General features: G+C 34.5%; 3 long non-coding RNA genes across 6 annotated transcripts; all 3 read right to left on the reverse strand.

The window, feature by feature from the left end:
* Positions 1–6,037: 6,037 nt before the first annotated feature.
* Positions 6,038–11,300, reverse strand: LOC110940453. Its single transcript, XR_002593159.2, has 3 exons — positions 7,850–11,300; positions 6,670–6,730; positions 6,038–6,207 (listed from the first exon to the last, which is right to left on the reverse strand). It is a non-coding gene; the product is annotated as an uncharacterized LOC110940453 (long non-coding RNA).
* Positions 11,301–11,403: 103 nt separating this feature from the next.
* Positions 11,404–17,189, reverse strand: LOC110940454. 4 transcript variants are annotated; one of them, XR_002593161.2, is made up of 8 exons: positions 17,149–17,189; positions 16,985–17,069; positions 16,215–16,321; positions 15,807–15,863; positions 14,027–14,257; positions 13,108–13,916; positions 11,928–11,988; positions 11,404–11,465 (listed from the first exon to the last, which is right to left on the reverse strand). It is a non-coding gene; the product is annotated as an uncharacterized LOC110940454 (long non-coding RNA). The 4 variants fall into 4 exon arrangements; XR_002593163.2 differs by having other exon boundaries at positions 13,108–14,257; positions 16,220–16,321; XR_002593160.2 differs by having other exon boundaries at positions 13,108–14,257.
* Positions 17,190–17,707: 518 nt separating this feature from the next.
* LOC110938777 lies at positions 17,708–18,360 on the reverse strand. Its single transcript, XR_002591681.2, has 3 exons — positions 18,234–18,360; positions 17,985–18,005; positions 17,708–17,877 (listed from the first exon to the last, which is right to left on the reverse strand). It is a non-coding gene; the product is annotated as an uncharacterized LOC110938777 (long non-coding RNA).
* Positions 18,361–20,800: the final 2,440 nt, after the last annotated feature.

The raw sequence follows: 20,800 nt of genomic DNA on the forward strand, positions 1-20,800 counted from the left end.
ATGACATATTATTATTTCATAAGGTTTTATTATAACCTTGTTTTATTTGATAACATGTTATAATGTTATGTATTACTTGATTTAACTTTGTAATATATGTCATCTACATGTTATATATTGTTAGTATGTAGATATTTTTTTTGGATAAATTAAGCAAATGAAAAACCAAAATTTGTGATTTATCATTACTCTCATAAAATATTATAAATATGTTCACGTATGACATTCAAAGTGTGTCATACTCTCTGAAAGGTCGTCATATGTTGACCAATAAATCTTATATAAGTCGGTCATGTAAGTTTTTCTCAAATTATATATTAATGAGAAAAGAAGATTGTTTTTAAGGAAAAACAAGATAAAGTTTTCCATTGGTCACACCTTAGATATACTCTTTAAGTAGCAATATCAAATGAAAAGTTTGAAATGATTTCATATAATGAAAAGCTATGAAACATTTTTTGGCTTTCCTTCGTTCTTCGAAGTGAGTGTGACTACATATTGATTATTGTGATCATGGATGTAACTGAAAAATGGTATGATGATCAGATAAATAATGAAATCGATTATAAAACGTGTAATGATGATCATGCTAATAACAAGATAGACCACCAAAAGAGGCGAATAAAGAGAGTGATCATATGAGAATAAAGTGTTGAAAGTTTGAGTTGCTAATACGATGTTGTGTCTCATATTTTATATGTTTAGTATACAAACAATGTGCACGTAAAACATAGTGGAAGTAATACATATATGATCATATGCTCATAAAGTAGCAATACTATTAAAGAATATTTATGCTTATTACCAGAATAAAAGTTGTGTGGAGCTATCCATTCCCTAAAGTGAATGTAATGATATAACGATCAGTGAAAGGTCACAATCATGTAATAACTAAGGAAATTGTAATAATGCCACCATGAATGTTCTATGATTATTCCTTGAATAAAATGTGATGATATAATAATTAGTGCAAAGATCGTGATCATGGTAATTGAGGAATGATGCTCATGTAATGAGATCAACCATGTTTATATTGCGATGACTATAAAATGATCGTTATAAAGGTCATGATAATGGTAAATGAGGAAACTGTAATGATCCTCAACCATGTTTATATTGAAATCGACCACAAAAAGTGGCAATATAAGGGAGTGATTATACGAGAATAAAATATGGAAAACATGTTATAATATTAATGATTGAAATAATAATTGTTATTCTCTTGTATTTTTTTATTTGTGTATTGAACAAACACGAGTGCAACTAAAAGCATATATGATGATCACAAACCCAAAGTTTATGGTTCATAATCATTTAATGATTGGCATGACCGGTTAGACCATATCGAGTCTAGATGATGTGAAAAATATCAAAGAACTAAAAGATTCTTCATGGTACTTACACATGCAATATTTGCTCTCAAGGGAAGTTAATGACATACCAACTAAAGTATGGTTTAAATCCCTATCCCTAAATATTTTGGAAATAATAAGGGAATATGTGTATCCTGACATGATACCATTTAGTATTCTGAAATCGATGCATCGTCTAAATGGTTATCAATTCCACAACCTGAAGCTTGTGTGATTGTGGCTTAGCTAATGTGATAGCAAGCATATTAATCCAGATTAGTATATTTATTTGATAATAGTGAATTTGATTCCCAAGTTATTAACGATCATGAATAAGTGTTATTGTTGAGATGATCACTAAACGTCTACTATTGGTTACAAAGCCAATGATCATGAGAGGAGCAAAAGTTCATTTAGGTACATGTAATTTTATATATAGTACCATCAATTCACATCAAGCCAATAAGTTATAGTTCTCCCCATACAGTTGGTTTTTGGTCAGGAACCAAAGATGTCTCATCAAAGATTTTGGTTGTGCGATATATATTGAAACTCATCCACCACACCGCACAAAGATGTGACTTATAAAAAGTTTGAGAATATGTTGGGTATAAATAATCGTCTATGATTAAATACTTAAAGCCATTAGTGAGAAAAAATCGTTTATGGCTCATTCGTTTTCACTTTAATAATTGAATGTTCCCAACATTAGGGGGAGATAACAAGCAGTTGAAAAGTGAAAACTGAAATGAATTATCATGTCATCTTGATCCTCAGACTATAAACTATGAACTAGAAGTTAAAAGTATAATTCATTTACCAATATTAAAGAACAAATTACCAGACAAGTTCACTGACCTAAATAGAGTGACTAAGTAAGTCACGTGATCAACTGCTTATGCTCCAGTTATATTTGTGTCCCAAGAGGACAACGGCATATTTTTGTAATGAGTCTATTGCACGCCTAAAGCATGGTAGAATAGTTGATTCCAATAATAAAATTCCTCGAAAATTGAAGCAAGTAATTAAGATGGTCAAGTCGAGGTTATAGTAATAAGATCTCCCGAAGAGATAATAGACATCATGGTTCAAGAAGAACCTCAGGTACCTGAAAATAAAGAGATCTCGATAAGTTGTATCATGTCTAAGATATGTATGGAATCGAAATAAAAATCGACGTCGTTATACTTTTGTATATAATGTAGCGCTTAAAATGATTAAATGATAAGGATCAAGATTTAAGATCTGCCTATGAATGAATATTAAGAAATGATTGGCCAAAATAGAAAGACGCAAATAAGGCAGAGTTTAATTCTCTAATGAAATGGAAAGTTTCTGGACCAACAGTCCATACAACTGAAGTTGTAAAATATGCTGGATACAAAAGTGTCTTTTACGCGAATCATGAGAAAATCAAATTAACTTATATAAGTCAAAATTGGTGGCACAAGAATTTTCACAAATACCTATGATTGATTATTCTCCAGTGGTGGATGTATTGACATTTTAATATCTTATTAGTCTGGTAGTATATAAAAGAGAATTGACATGCGTCTTATGAAAGTTATGTATCACTTGATACTAAGTCATATAAAATAAGTTCTAGAGAATATTATGATTATTATATAAATTCAGATCTGAACACATATACATATTGTATATGTTATTGAATTGAATATAATTGGAACTCCCCATGATTATCCTAAAGCATTTGAGTGCTTAAGAGGTTAATTGAAACATCTTATGGATGTAATTATAGTGCACCAATACTCTAATAAACATACAAAGAAAATATGTACCTGGTTATTATGGCATCTCAATGTACACAGTGTACAAACATGGTACAATATGAATTTTGGAGATAAAAGCCAGTGTTCTTGATATTTTTGCATATGATATAGATATCTATGTGTTAAAAAGGCATGTTTATATGGAAAAACTTCTAAGAGTGAAAGCACATGCATATTTGGATAAGATGGAAAGAATTCCCTCGTGGATTGATAATGCTAGAAGCATTAGTGATGCCAAAACCTCAAGAACGTATTATATGAAGTTGACAAAATACGTATGGACTAAATAGTCGAAACGAGTGTTGTACAACTCGAGATATTCGCATAAAGAGGGATATAAGTTTGATTAAATTAGCCATATTCTATGAACATTCTACTTTTAAAAGTTCACTATAATCGTAATTTACAGTAATGATGTCTAGGCATCATCGTGAGAAATTGTCGAGCTTTAAAGGGAGAATTTTTTGAATGACATTGGCACGGTCTAATTATTACTCGAACTGTAGTTCGAGTATATATGCAATTATATTTTACTAATCCCTCAAGTACATCTAAAAGATGGTGTTTGGATATTTTAGTATGGACATAGTTGAACCTTAAAGTATGTTAAAGGTTGTTAAGTCATTTGTTATAAGAAATGGCTATTATCATCTCCTACCAAAGTAGAGATTCTCATTCTAGAAGTACCATCGTTAAATGCATAAGTGCATTAATATGTTTTGCTAGCTATGTATGGTTATAATATCTTTCACTTGAGCTTATTGTCATGATATAACATTTGTCAAGCGAAGAGACATTGGAATGAGTTCAAATAAATATCTCAGGTATAAACGATATTTGATTATATTTTACTAACCTATCAAAACAAGTTTGGTTAGTCTTGTAGATGCAGGAATGTAACGAAACACAGTCATGGATATGATAATTTTTGGAAGGAGCCACCTAAAGTCTCGTTAGAAGATTATACAACATTGCTCAACATAAAGGATTGCACATTAAGGGATCAAGTGACAAATCATTCGCCACAAAAGCTTTATTCGACTTTCAAGAGATGAACACACGACACTTAAAGGATACATGTTAAAATGAGGGGGAGACTTATTCAAGTTGCACTCTTTTTCCCTTGACTAAGTTTTGTCCCATTGGGTTTTCTTAGTAAGGTTTTTAATGAGGCAACACACCTGATACAGAAGTATCAGGAGGAGAAAATACGCGCTACACTTTTTTTCCCTTGGCTATGGTTTTATCCCATTGGGTTTTCCTAGCAAGGTTTTTAACAAGGCAGCATATATCACTAAGCGTATTAAAAGAATAATATACTATTTTACATAATCATGTGGATAGTCAAGGGGGAGTGTTATGAATGGATTAGAATATTGTGACTTTCCACATGCTTAACTCCCATCTCTTTATTGTATTTCTATTAATGTCAAGCACTATAAATACTAACTATTGTATTTGTATGATACATCAATAAGAATAAGTTCTTCAATTCTTCTTTCTATCTTTCTCTCTATATGATCCTCTACAATTCTTGTGTACATACATCATATATTGGTTGCTATTAGGCCATTGTTTTGCAACAGAAGTATTATTATTATTATTTTTTTTTTAATTTATAGTGTCTATCAAAGACGTAAAGGATCATACAAATGCTACCATTCCAGTTTTATTTGATTTTAGAGACATCATCATCATCATCATCATGTAAATCCCAATAATAGCAAAGCTAAGGTAGGGTCTGAGGAGGGTAATATGTAGACAGTCTTACCTCTACCCCGTAGGGATAGAGAGGCTGCTTCTATTGAGACCCCCGGCTCGATAGTAGTTTTGCCTCAAGACTTGAACATAAGACACATAACACTCAGCAATCGGGACAAAGACCGATTAATTAGTGCATGTTTCATTTTGTCTTTCGGCTATCAACACCACTACATGATGCATGATTAAACCGTCCGCCGCTTTTAACGTTATTTTCACGAACTTAGTAAAATAACGTTAAAATTAGTGCAACTTCACTTTTGCCCTCCGAGCGCCCACACATATATTCATTATATGTGCATACCGCAAGCAGGGCGTATGATTTTAGAGAGATGTTAGTAAAAATCTTGCAATGAAAACTTATAACTTTATGCTTAAAAAGAACAATAAAATATCAACTGTTAAATTACTTATGCTTAAAAAGAACAATAAAATATCAAATGTTAAATTAATTTCAGAAGTTGAAAAATATAAAAAAGGCAAAGTATGATAATCACAAGACATATTATTCTATAGATAAATGTTGGACATATGCTTCATCTCTATCACGATTAGTTGAAATGTGCTTGTGGAATAAGCAATGCTACTTAATTGTCCCTATCAGTTTCATCTTTTGGCTACTTTTGTGGTTCAAAACAAAGACCACATGTGCAAAATGATGAAATGTTTTTTTTCACCCTCTATATTTTGTGTTTTATATTTGTTTATCAAAAACAAATAGCAATATTTTGAAAACCACTAAATAATGTGTCATAATTTTATCCTTTTGATATAGACTAAATGTTTTTGATTTGAATCCAAATTAAAGATCAATAACTTACTTGACATAGTTAGTTAGTTTTAAAATGCAATATCTTTTGGCATATATCATACTAGGTTATTACCCGCGAACTTCGCGGGTAGAAAAATTTACTTTATATTAATCGAGTTATGTCATTAAATAAAATAAAAATACATGTTTTCAAACGTAATTTTTTTATAATTGTTTTGAATTGAAAGTTGTAGTCAATGGGTTGCGAGTAATGTCACACCCCCAAATTACCACCTAGGGCGTGTCCCTAATGGAGGTGTAACGATTCAACAAAGAGCCACTAATCATATCAAACACAAGTCATAAAGTAATAAAACACCCAATTGAAAGAAATGTATCGTTTGAAAGTTAAACCAAAACCAAAGTACTGAGCGGAAGCATAAATGTATAAGTGTGTAAATGTATCAAAACCAAATCAAAATAACTGTTTATTATGACCACAACCACTCCAGCAGCATCAGACAGCAAGCTCCCAAGTTCCTTCAATAATTACCTACAAGCATGTAAACAAGTGTGTCAGACTACGCTGGTGAGTTCAAGGTTTTGTTAACGTGTTGAGTTACCAGATGTAAGTTAATGCGAGTCAATATTGCGTTACGATGTTGCTCATGTTAGATACCCTAGGGAGTGTGCCCATGTGTATCCGGGGAGTGGGTACCCCTTAACGACCGTTTGCTATGTTGCCTTCGTTAGATACCCTAGGGAGAGTGCCCATATGTATCCGAGGAGTGTGCCTCTAACAACCATAGCCATACCCAGATAATTAGTTCACGCCCGTCCTTACGGCCCGGTGTGAGGTTTCCCACCTAATAGCGCTATCAACTAATCACCCCCATTGCCCTCCAGGAAATAACCAAAACCGATTAAGTTATTTACCCAATGTTTCCCTTCCAAATGTTTACCAGTTGTCCCAAACCACCGGGACGCATGCTTGAGAAAAGTGCAGTGAACTCACCTTTGGTTTGCTCGGTTGGTCTCTTAAAAATGGTTAACAGTCAAGGTAGGTCAATCACGTCCTAGCATGGTTGCCATATCTTAATTAGATTCGTATTCAATTGACGTCACGTAAATATCCACACGTAGCACATAAAGCAAGTCATGATAATGCACTAAGTAACATACTTAATCCAATTACAGATACCCTAAGTGTATGGCCCAAAATATGCACGGACCAAACAATAAGTGTGCTGCATCGTAGAGTGTGTGATATAATATAGAGTGTGAGGTCATGCAAAATTGTGTAGTACGATGTGCGACAGAAAATTATACCACAAGGGTGCGTGGTCGCCAAGTAGTGTGCGACCCTACTTTGAGTGTGCGCCACCTTTATGCGGGTTTGCATTTATATAATGTGCATCATTTATCACATGTACATCATACCCAAAACACCAAATACTTATCCTACTTTAAATGGAACTGGCCACACAACATCATTGGTCTAAATGAACTCTTGTTTATCAATTTCACAAATTATCATCATAACCGATACTAAAGTCAGACCCATAGTTTCAATAATTGCAAAGAACCAACATTTTTAAGACACGTAGATCCTAATTATTCAACAAACCATGCCACACCAAATTATCATAATGTTAATATATATATATAACAGTTTGCTATGAGGGCACTCTTAAAACTCAATCAAATTAAAATATGTAAGGCAATTGGTGGGCCACACCCTTTTGAATTGGGCGACCAACATTAATAACAGTGGGACATTATCAATTTGTGCGGCCGTCAATCAATGAACAAGTGGGGCCAGACATGTGTAGTGTGCGATCAGGTGGTGGGGGCCAATTCCTTAAATGTGTGTTTGATAAATCGATAACAACATATGATCTTTGCAAATCAAATCGAAAAGGAAAAAAAAAAAACACATACTCCTAAATCAGTCATGTGATACCTTAACATTTTGAATCAACATATTCATACATGCTTTATCCAAGTGAGTTGTACCCTATGCTCCTATAATTGTACATTCTCCTAACAATACCCAATATCAGCAAGAATATTTTGAATCAACAAATATGACAATTTCCTTTATTCGAACACATGAGATTAGATCAAAACATCCAGCCATATGCAAGACAATCACAGTACCCCCTTTTACATCTATGCAATCAAAAACCACATACCTGCTACTTCCTTTTCTGAACCGAGACCCGGAACAAACCCGAAACATCCGTGATTCGAACCCAAGTCCGAACCGAGCTCGAACCCGCTCAAAATCTGTTGCTGAATCAGCGTCTTCACAGCTTTATCACCATCGGAGAAGGAGAAAACGCCGTCACTGCGGACATGAGCGGCGTCTCCGGTCGTCGCCGGTTCTATCTTTGCTCTCTCTCTCTCTCTATCTCTACTGTGCAGGGGTGTGCGTGTGGGAACAAGATAAGGGGAGATGGGGTCTTGTGAGGGCTTGATCAAATAGAATGAAGGAGGGTTGTAAATGTATGAGGGTGTGCTACGGTTGGTGAAAGGGGCACCGGAACTTCCGGCCGTCGGAGATGAAGAAGAGGCATGGAGAAGTGCGTGGTGTGCGGCTATTATTTTAGGTTAGGGTTTTTATGTTTATTTTTTTTTTAAATAGGGGTGAGAGGTATAGGGATGTTTAAACACTAGGTTTAGGTAGGTTGGGCCTAGCCCAAGTGCGTGTGTGTGGATTTCTAGCGAAAACAAATTAGGCCCAATTATGTTAACTAGATGCGTAATTAAATAAATCGTCCGTCGCGTGTTTTATTATCCGATAAACAAATAATAATAATAATGATAAAATAGATTACTCCTCTCGACGATCACGGTCGAGAGTTCGGGTTGTCACATTCTCCCCATGTTATAGAAATTTCGTCCTCGAAATTTAAGATATACGATTCGTTAATGACCTTATTGTTATACAGAAATACATGTAGTTTCACGAAAGTTCACAAAACGAATCATGCAAGTCATATTGCATATAAAATCATGTAGCATGTAAATTCACGTAATTCTCATAACATGAAACTTTTCACATAGTTTAAAATTATTTCACATAGTAGGGAAATATTATATAAGTTATATCTATTTGCTCACGAACACTATGTAGCGATTGTATGTGAAATTTTTGGGACACCTGATTTATCTAAACTTAAACACAACGCCTAAGTGAATATATACTTTAACGGAGTTAACAGGGTTTGTGTTCACCCTGTGAAGGTCGGGTGTTACATCATCCCCAACTTGAAAGAAATTTCGTCCCGAAATTTGACAAGTAAGCACAGAGGAGTGAAGTGAGAAATCAAGATTGTGGCAGATTTTCCCCAGGTGCCACATCATCCCCAACTTGAAGAGGAATTTCGTCCCGAAATTCGCCAATGATATCAAGAGTTGATACAACCACTTGAACAACTGAGGATACTAGAGCTTACTCCGATCATCGCGTTCCCACGTGAACTCCGGTCCACGTTTTGAGTTCCAACGAACTCTCATGATTTAAATTCGACTATACTAACGAATCCTGATGTCCAGGTCCATGATTTCAGTAGATCCCACGACAACTGCAACTTGTCGTCAGCCTTAGGTTCTAATAAGGGTATCACTAGTTTTTCCGTCGGGCAACCACTTCTTTAGATTTGAGGCATAAGTGGCATTGTGACCGTTACCCAATTCATTAGGTAATTCGTGTTTGTGAGTCATATCACTGATCCGTTCCAGGAATACGAATGTCCCAGCGTACCGTAGACTAGGCTTGCCACCTTTCCAATAGCGTTTCGCACCCTCCCAGGGTGAGACTTCCAATATGACATGTTCGCCTGCAGCGAACTCCCAGTGTTTCCTAAGTTATCAGGGTTCCTGGCGATCACGCGTTGTCGCCACACAATTTCCAATACCGAGTGCCAGTCCTAGTCCCGTGATGAGGTTGTCATCCACCTCAATCCAACAAGGAGGTTGGCAGTATCATCCACACAATGCCTCAAACAGAGCTGTATGCATACTAAAACGGTAACGGCTGCAGTAGAGCTCACCCAAAGGTAAGTGTCCTTCCCAAATGTTTACTAAAGTCAATCACGCACATGCTCGCAGCATGTCTTCGTGTGTCGGGATGGTTCGTTACTTTCTCCGGTTGTCCTACAGTGATAAGTAATGCTCATGTCTAGATGTGAGTCAAGGGTGTTGTGTATTACCTGTCATAAATCAGGTATAGTTCAAAATCAAATGTAACAGAAGTTGGCACCTCCATGGCAGTCTGTTCTAATCTACGAATAGGTGTTTCTGGTTGTTGATACTCCACCTTGACCTTCCCACGAGTCAAACATCGTTCACTTGCGTTGCCATGTGGGCCTTCAGGCCCGGTCACCCACATATGGTCTTCAGGTTTCAATGCATCGTATCAAAACTCAGGTGAATAGGATATCGAGGCCCACGTGCTTCGCCTACCCCACTTCCCTAAGCTGAGAAAGCTGAGAAGACGTCCTCCTAGTTTGGTTCCCAAGAGTTCACCGCTCCTCACAGTGCTAACGAGGTTAAGGCTACGCAATCTTCGAAAATCCCGTGATGAATCTGTGATAGTATCCAGCGAATCCAAGGGATTGCTGTATCCCAGAAGGAAATCAGGATTGGCATAAGGTCAATTCTGGAATTCCACCTAACGATGTGGAAGTAAACCAAGTAACTTTTCAGAAGACACGTCAGAAAATTCACGAATAACTGGAAGATACTCTATCTTCCTTTCTTAAAGTGGCGAATCGGTGACAAGAGCTAGTATAGTAGAGTAGCCCTTCCGTAGACTCTCCTGGCTTTCATGACTGTGACAATGCCAACAACGGCGCCACCACGATGATCTTAAACTGATAAGGATTCCCCACTGGGGAGAGGGAACGCACGATTTTCTTTTTGCAGAGAATTTTCTGCTTGGTACATAGATAACCAAGTCCATGTCAATGACTATGTCAAAACTTACAAGAGTATTGGGAAGTAGGTCAATGTCGAACACTTGACCCACGAGATCAAGTTTACAACCAAAAAGAACATGAGAAGCTTCTATCGATTTACTATCAGGTTAATACACAGACAGGGAAGATCCCCTTTTACATTCGTTAAGCCTCATTGGGATTTGCATGCACCACGCGTTATTATTATGTGTGCACCCATGATAATAAGGCGGTTTGCATGCTCCTCTCGATGCTTCTTAACTTATGTTTGAAGTTTCTCCCATCCCAATCAACACAAAATAAGCACTACCAACAAGATTAGAATTTACTAGATGCAAGTGTTATGTTACACTATCAATGTGTCATGATGCCTACCATGTCGTATCGTGCATGCTATAAATATAGTTACGTTTACTAGGCATATAAAGCATAAGCTAACGAGGAACGAACCTTGCAGTCTGAAGCTGAGTGTCATGGTCATCGTTTGAATCAATTCGGTTATAGTCTGGTTTTATGAAAACGTTTTAAAACCGAGTTCTCTATAACCAGTGGCTCTGATACCAAACTGTCACACCCCCAAATTACCACCTAGGGCGTGTCCCTAATGGAGGTGTAACGATTCAACAAAGAGCCACTAATCATATCAAACACAAGTCATAAAGTAATAAAACACCCAATTGAAAGAAATGTATCGTTTGAAAGTTAAACCAAAACCAAAGTACTGAGCGGAAGCATAAATGTATAAGTGTGTAAATGTATCAAAACCAAATCAAAATAACTGTTTATTATGACCACAACCACTCCAGCAGCATCAGACAGCAAGCTCCCAAGTTCCTTCAATAATTACCTACAAGCATGTAAACAAGTGTGTCAGACTACGCTGGTGAGTTCAAGGTTTTGTTAACATGTTGAGTTACCAGATGTAAGTTAATGCGAGTCAATATTGCGTTACGATGTTGCTCATGTTAGATACCCTAGGGAGTGTGCCCATGTGTATCCGGGGAGTGGGTACCCCTTAACGACCGTTTGCTATGTTGCCTTCGTTAGATACCCTAGGGAGAGTGCCCATATGTATCCGAGGAGTGTGCCTCTAACAACCATAGCCATACCCAGATAATTAGTTCACGCCCGTCCTTACGGCCCGGTGTGAGGTTTCCCACCTAATAGCGCTATCAACTAATCACCCCCATTGCCCTCCAGGCAATAACCAAAACCGATTAAGTTATTTACCCAATGTTTCCCTTCCAAATGTTTACCAGTTGTCCCAAACCACCGGGACGCATGCTTGAGAAAAGTGCAGTGAACTCACCTTTGGTTTGCTCGGTTGGTCTCTTAAAAATGGTTAACAGTCAAGGTAGGTCAATCACGTCCTAGCATGGTTACCATATCTTAATTAGATTCGTATTCAATTGACGTCACGTAAATATCCACACGTAGCACATAAAGCAAGTCATGATAATGCACTAAGTAACATACTTAATCCAATTACAGATACCCTAAGTGTATGGCCCAAAATATGCACGGCCCAAACAATAAGTGTGCTGCATCGTAGAGTGTGTGATATAATATAGAGTGTGAGGTCATGCAAAATTGTGTAGTACGATGTGCGACAGAAAATTATACCACAAGGGTGCGTGGTCGCCAAGTAGTGTGCGACCCTACTTTGAGTGTGCGCCACCTTTATGCGGGTTTGCATTTATATAATGTGCATCATTTATCACATGTACATCATACCCAAAACACCAAATACTTATCCTACTTTAAATGGAACTGGCCACACAACATCATTGGTCTAAATGAACTCTTGTTTATCAATTTCACAAATTATCATCATAACCGATACTAAAGTCAGACCCATAGTTTCAATAATTGCAAAGAACCAACATTTTTAAGACACGTAGATCCTAATTATTCAACAAACCATGCCACACCAAATTATCATAATGTTAATATATATATATAACAGTTTGCTATGAGGGCACTCTTAAAACTCAATCAAATTAAAATATGTAAGGCAATTGGTGGGCCACACCCTTTTGAATTGGGCGACCAACATTAATAACAGTGGGACATTATCAATTTGTGCGGCCGTCAATCAATGAACAAGTGGGGCCAGACATGTGTAGTGTGCGATCAGGTGGTGGGGGCCAATTCCTTAAATGTGTGTTTGATAAATCGATAACAACATATGATCTTTGCAAATCAAATCGAAAAGGAAAAAAAAAAAACACATACTCCTAAATCAGTCATGTGATACCTTAACATTTTGAATCAACATATTCATACATGCTTTATCCAAGTGAGTTGTACCCTATGCTCCTATAATTGTACATTCTCCTAACAATACCCAATATCAGCAAGAATATTTTGAATCAACAAATATGACAATTTCCTTTATTCGAACACATGAGATTAGATCAAAACATCCAGCCATATGCAAGACAATCACAGTACCCCCTTTTACATCTATGCAATCAAAAACCACATACCTGCTACTTCCTTTTCTGAACCGAGACCCGGAACAAACCCGAAACATCCGTGATTCGAACCCAAGTCCGAACCGAGCTCGAACCCGCTCAAAATCTGTTGCTGAATCAGCGTCTTCACAGCTTTATCACCATCGGAGAAGGAGAAAACGCCGTCACTGCGGACATGAGCGGCGTCTCCGGTCGTCGCCGGTTCTATCTTTGCTCTCTCTCTCTCTCTCTATCTCTACTGTGCAGGGGTGTGCGTGTGGGAACAAGATAAGGGGAGATGGGGTCTTGTGAGGGCTTGATCAAATAGAATGAAGGAGGGTTGTAAATGTATGAGGGTGTGCTACGGTTGGTGAAAGGGGCACCGGAACTTCCGGCCGTCGGAGATGAAGAAGAGGCATGGAGAAGTGCGTGGTGTGCGGCTATTATTTTAGGTTAGGGTTTTTATGTTTATTTTTTTTTTTTTAAATAGGGGTGAGAGGTATAGGGATGTTTAAACACTAGGTTTAGGTAGGTTGGGCCTAGCCCAAGTGCGTGTGTGTGGATTTCTAGCGAAAACAAATTAGGCCCAATTATGTTAACTAGATGCGTAATTAAATAAATCGTCCGTCGCGTGTTTTATTATCCGATAAACAAATAATAATAATAATGATAAAATAGATTACTCCTCTCGACGATCACGGTCGAGAGTTCGGGTTGTCACAAGTAAGGTCAGAAACTTCGGGCAAGAACCGGAGGCAGAAACTTGCCTCTCTGAACGACCCATGAAACAAAAAAAAACTTTTATTTTTTATAATAAAATATACACATGAAGTTGTTCGAACCTGCAAAACAAACTCATTTAATTAAATTTAGAAGTTAATTAAAAGTTTAAATTAGAAAATATAAACAACAAAAACTTTATTCATTAAAATATACACATGAAGTTGTTAACCTGAGCTTCTCCAACATCTCGGCATCATCGACATCGCAGAGTACATCCAAAATCATTTAACATCCTAAACCTGTAACAACCACCCAGATAAGAGACTTAATCTTCCAAGTACCTCGAATGGTTTGTCGGATCGTTCAAAATCTAGTATGTTTAACGCAACTTCACAGCTTTATGAAACAATCGGCTCTGGATCTTTGGAGAATTCCTCAAATAGAGATATACATTGGTCATCTACAAAAATGGTTTATTAAGGTCAGAAACATCAAGTTTTTCATAAAAGTGTCCCGAGTCAACCCAACACAGCCGTTTTGACCCTAAAAACCATGTTTGACTACTTACCCAATATAGTCCATTTTCCACAAAATATTATTAAAAAGTATAGTAGATTTTAGAAGCATGGTTACCTATATTTTTGGTTTTAAAAATGTGGCAACTCTCTCTCTATCCTCTTTTCTGTGTGTTAAATTATTCTTTTTTTCCTTTTCCTTTCAGTTTTTTGTTCAGAATATAATTCAGATTATAACAACCTCTCATTTTTTATACTTAAATGTGAATCTAATTGTTCAAACTTATTTGTCTACAATCAACAAAATCTCATATAACCATCAATTTCATGCACAATCAAAGGTGTCACAGTCAAACACAAACATAATTCAATCTACACATTTCTCAAAACACAATCTCTAACATCACTAACCTGTAGCAATAATTCAAAACCCTAACTAATGTGTTGTGCACTCACTAATATCTGCTACACATGTCTCACTTATTCATCTTCACAACTTCAAACACATCTTATCTAACACCTTATGCCAATCAACAAAATCTCATATATACATAAACCTTGAATATTACTCAAACACATCTTATTTAATGAATCAAAATAAAAACACATAAACCTTGAATATTACTCAATTTATGACTACTATCCCACAAAACAAAACTTTGTCAACAAATTATACTAACTTATGCAATGGTAAACCATAAAAATAACAAATTAATTTAGATGATTAGCCTTGCAGAAAACCCAAATCGGGAAAGTTTACCAGAATTGTTAACGAAAAAAATCAGACTCAGATTGGGTTACTCAAGCGGATATTAATCACGAAAAAAATCAGACTCAGATTGCCATTACTTCAAAATTTAAATTTAAAATAATGATTGAGTTCAAAATTTAAAATTTAAAACCTGAAAATCAAATCACTAATATCCAATCCCGTAAATCAAGCAAACTTATTAGGAAAGTCTAACCTTTCAAATTTAAATTCAATTTACAGTTTCGAAATTTAAAATCAAACACATTAATGGCAAACTTTCAAATCTAATAAGTTCTGTTCAAACTTATTTGTCTACAATCAACAAAATCTCATATAACCAGCAATTTCATGCACAATCAAAGGTGTCACAATCAAACACAGACATAATTCAATCTACACATTTCTCATAACACAATCTCTAACATCACTAACCTGTAGCAATAATTCAAAACCCTAACTAATGTGTTGTGCACTCACTAATATCTGCTACACATGTCTCACTTATTCATCTTCACAACTTCAAACACATCTTATCTAATACCTTATGCCAATCAACAAAATCTCATACATCAATCAGCGATACAATGCACAATCAAATACCTCACAATCAATTTCAAACATCAATCAATATACAAAATTTCTCAAGGCACAAATTTTAATATCACTAACCTAATGCGCTACTACTCAATAATGTGTCGGTGCCATGAAAAAACATCATAACCTTAACTAATGTGTTAACTTACCAAGGATCAAGGCTGTATATTTTCCCAATGTTGTTTGTCCGACGCATCGTCACAAATCTAACAACCGAGTCAATCAAATTATTAGTTAAAACCCAATAAACAAAGTATACTAATATCCAATCCCGTAAATCAAGCAAACTTATTAGGAAAGACTAACTTTTCAAATTTAAATTCAATTTACAGATTCGAAATTTAAAATCAAACACATTAATGGCAAACTTTCAAATTTAAATTTAACATAATAATTGACTTCGAAATTGAAAATTTAAAATCAAACACAATAATGGTTTATTTCAAAATTTAAATTTAGAACAATGATTAACTTCAAAATTTAAAATTTAAAATCTGAAAATCAAATCACTAATATCTAATCCCGTAAATCAAGCAAACTTATTAGGAAAGTCTAACCTTACCAAGCAAAACCAACCGACATGGTACCAATTTACAGCAATAGCAAGCATATCTCTGTCTAACATAGTTGCAGCCAAAAACTCCGGACCATCCAAAATAAACACCTAATGAATCAAAATAAAAGCACATCCCTAAAATTACAAATAATATAGTTAAAGCATCTCATAAAAAAATCAGGGTTTCAAAGCATTCAAAATTTAAAATCAAACACAATAATGGTTTACTTCAAAATTTAAATTTAAAATAATGATTGACTTCAAAATTTAAAATTTAAAATCTGAAAATCAAATCACTAATATCCAATCCCGTAAATCAAGCAAACTTATTAGGAAAGTCTAACCTTTCAAATTTAAATTCAATTTACAGATTCGAAATTTAAAATCAAACACATTAATGGAAAACTTTCAAATTTAAATTTAAAATAACGATTGATTTCAAAATTTAAAATTTAAAAATCAAATCACTAAGGAAACATACAAAAAATATAGGATCATATTACTCAATCAACTTTAACAACGAATGAAAGTTGTTTTTAGGATCCATAACTGCAAATGAAGTAACCATTGTTTTAAAAAATATATAATGGTAATATATTTATAGAAACAAAGACTATTTACAGAAACCGAATCATAATTCCGAATACAAAAATAATCTTTAACAACAGTAATCTGTTTATAGAAACAAAAACAACTTTAAAATTGAAATCAAAGGCATCTTTAAAGAATTAACAACTAACTAAATACAAAATTTATAACTCAATGACTCACGATAAATCATCATCAATAATTTTAAGACATTGACATATGGAAGTTGTTCTCCCCACAAAAAGGTTGCAAAATCATATGGTATTTCCTATCAATCGAAACAAAAAAAAACATATAAGTTGCAATAACTTATTGTGTGCACAAAACTGAAAACTTAAGAAACATACCAAAAATATAGGATCATAGTCCCCAATCAACTTTAACAACGAAGGAGCGTTGTTTTCATGATCCATAACTGCAATGGAAGTAACCACTGTTTTAAAAAAATATAACGGTAATCTATTTATAGAAACAAAGTCTATTTACATAAACCGAATCATAATTTCGAATACAAAGGAAGTAAGCAATTTTTTTAAAAAAATATAACCGTAACATATTTATAGAAACAATGTCTAATTAAAGAAACAGACTTATAATTCAAATTTCAAAAATTAACCTTAAAAAACAGTGGTCTATTTATAGGAAAAAAATAAATTTTAAAAAGAAATTAAATGTTTCTTTAAAGCTAAATTGAACAAATGAGAACTGAAAAATCAAAGAATATGAACTTCAAAACATTGATAATTTAATAAGAATAAAACACACTATATATATCAAAAAAATATGATAAACTAACCTCTGTTGCTTGACGAATGGTGGTATTCAGATTGTTATAACGGATGTAAGGATCACATGAAAAAATACAACATCCAAAATCATTAATTGCGATAAATGTGGAATAGATGATTAAGAAAAACCCGGAAACTTGATTTTATACATAACAAAAATCAACAAAAAACATCTGATGTAGATTTTGGTTTAAGAAAAAAATAAACATGTTCAATCTCTTAGATTAAAGATGTATACTACATAAACAACCGAGTAAAACAACATACCTTCAAGATTTATGGTCTGATCTACAAAATCAGAAAAAAAGAGGTTAATATAGTTAAAAAAATTAAACATGTTCAATCGCTTAGATTAAAGATGAATACTACATAAACAACAGAGTAAAATAACATACCTTCAAGATATATAGGCGGATCTACAAAAAATCAGGAAAAAAAAAGGTTAATAGAAGTAGAAAGAACAAAGATTGAACATACCTTTAAATACAAAGGAATAACATAAATTCAACATCAGATCTTCATTCGGAACATATAATAACGAAGATTTAAGTTCGATTTGGTGTACGGAATAACATAAAATCAACATCCGATCTTCATTCAGAACATATAATAACAAAGATTTAACTTCGATTTGGTGTATTTACCTTTGATCTTGATTCAATGTTGAAAATCCGGTGAGAAGATGACGATTCTAGAAGAAAGAGAAGAGAGAAAAGAGTAAAGTTGTGGTAGGTATGTATGATTGTTATGACAATTCACATAGGTTTTATATGATCCGAATATATTCCGGAAAAAAAAAACCCGACCCAATACATAAAACGGATCCCGCCTCTTTTCTATAGAAATTGTGAATGTAGAAAGCAAAATGGGATTTCCCTCCCAAACCAAATTGCCACATCAGCTTACATGGCCAAAGACAAATGCCACATAGCCCAAATCCATCTCATTTATATATATATATAGATTTTAATATCCCCATTTTTTAAAGATGGTCCTTCGCTTATTGGGTTTTGTGGGCTCAAAGATTATAAAGAGACTTAAAAATGGTTTACTCTTTCACTAACTAGATCTTTATAATTTAGAATAAGCCCAACGTAACTTCTTGAACTTACTACACTTTTTTTGGATACAATTAGGGTGTAAATAATCGAGTTCCACGCCAATTCCCCAAGCCAACCAATGGCAAACATTTGTATAAGACCACCATGGAAATTATGTGAAATAACCGTGGATTCACTTTTAGGGTTGGCCTCTAGGGCTGGCATATTTTGTATACTCGTACACGATAAGATACGACATGTTAAGACACGATATATGAAATCCTATACATCAACACGACACGGTAACTTATCGTGTCCTTTTTTTCAAACACGAACATGACACGATATACACGAAAATTACCTGTTAATACCTGTTAACACGACTGTTCGACTGTTATACACGAAAATTACCTGTTAATACTTGTTAACACGAATAAAAACACGAACACGACATGCTATCTGAGAGTTACAGAGGGAGTTTAAGGTTTTATATATATATATATATGCATATATATATATGTATATATACCTATATATATATATATTTTGAATTGAATAAGGAATGAAAATAGAAAGGAATTAAGGAACCCACACGCACATGCCTGATGAGTTTTATTTAATTTAATTTCTTATCGTGTACTAACGGGTATTAACAGGTAAATAGGTATTTAACCTGTTTATACATATATGTATACATATATATATATGTATATATATATATATGTATACATATATATATGTATATATATATATATATATATGCATATATATATGTATATATACCTATATATATATATATTTTGAATTGAATAAGGAATGAAAATAGAAAGGAATTAAGGAACCCACACGCACATGCCTGATGAGTTTTATTTAATTTAATTTCTTATCGTGTACTAACGGGTATTAACAGGTAAATAGGTATTTAACCTGTTTATACACAAAAATTAACAGGTAATCCCGTGTCTACCTGTTTGGTACACGATACCTGTTAAGGCCATACACAATATCTGGTAACTTCATGTGGGTTCGTGTCGTGTATTCGTGTAAAATTGTCAGCCCTATTCGCCCCTCCTAAGATGTGGCAATTCAAATAAGAATGCCAATCTAGTCATGTGTTTAATCTTAATGCCAAGGTGTGGGTGGACCTGGTATATAGGGGGTGGGGTCAACCAACCACTTACATTTTTTTATGTATAACTAGGTTTGAAAATTGTGTATTACACATTTTTATTTTATTTTTGTGTACAAAATAAAACTTTACAATTTAACATGTTATGCTACTTATAATTAAAAAGACTCTAACAAAGACGCGAGTTATTGGACCTACAAAACAACAGATGATATTGAAGAGCCAAAACATGATCCACTGATCAAGAAATAAACAAAAGATTGAACCAGACTCTCTCCAAAAATAGTGAATCTTGAACACCTAATCAGAACATCTGTTCAAGAACAAAGCAAACATCTGAGCAAGACTTGGCAACATTGTTTAAGAAGAAACATCTATTGAAGGCTAAAGTCTGTTGAAGCCAAAGTTCTGATGAAGAAGACCAAACATCTGTATGGCCAAGCAGATGTTTGGACAACTGCAATAGAGGATAGCTTAGACAGTGGTTCCCAATGTAACAATATTTATCTTGTATCATTGTATAGACTAGCTAGAACAGACAATAGGATTTGTTCAGATGTTTGTAACATCTGTGGAATCTTTTCTATTAGGAATGTTAGATGTCAATATTAGGGTGACGTCAGCCATTTACTGAAAAGAGCTTTCGTACTTAGTATAAATAGATCACACCAGTTAGTGATCTATCTATCACACACATCATCTTTTCTCTTATACGAACTGATAGTTATGTGATCGGTTGAGGGGGAGTCTGTGGAGTCAATTGAGTTGTAAAACATTTGAATCCTTGGTGACTAATGAAAAACAATCGTTGATGATGACTTCTGACAGGTGAATTTTATTGCTAATTATCAATATTTGTTCGCTAAGTATCAAACTCAGTTCTAACAATTGGTATCAGAGCTTGGTCACGTTAAACTCGATTTCACAATCAGCTTAACCTACAAAGATCCAATACAGTTCATAGATCAAAGTTGAATAGTGAAGAACTAATTAGTGTCTTGCACATACTATGTTTTTTTTCAAAAAAGTAACTAGAGAAAAT

This window comes from Helianthus annuus, chromosome 5 (assembly GCF_002127325.2).
Source record: "Helianthus annuus cultivar XRQ/B chromosome 5, HanXRQr2.0-SUNRISE, whole genome shotgun sequence".
NCBI classification, from domain to species: Eukaryota; Viridiplantae; Streptophyta; class Magnoliopsida; order Asterales; family Asteraceae; genus Helianthus; species Helianthus annuus.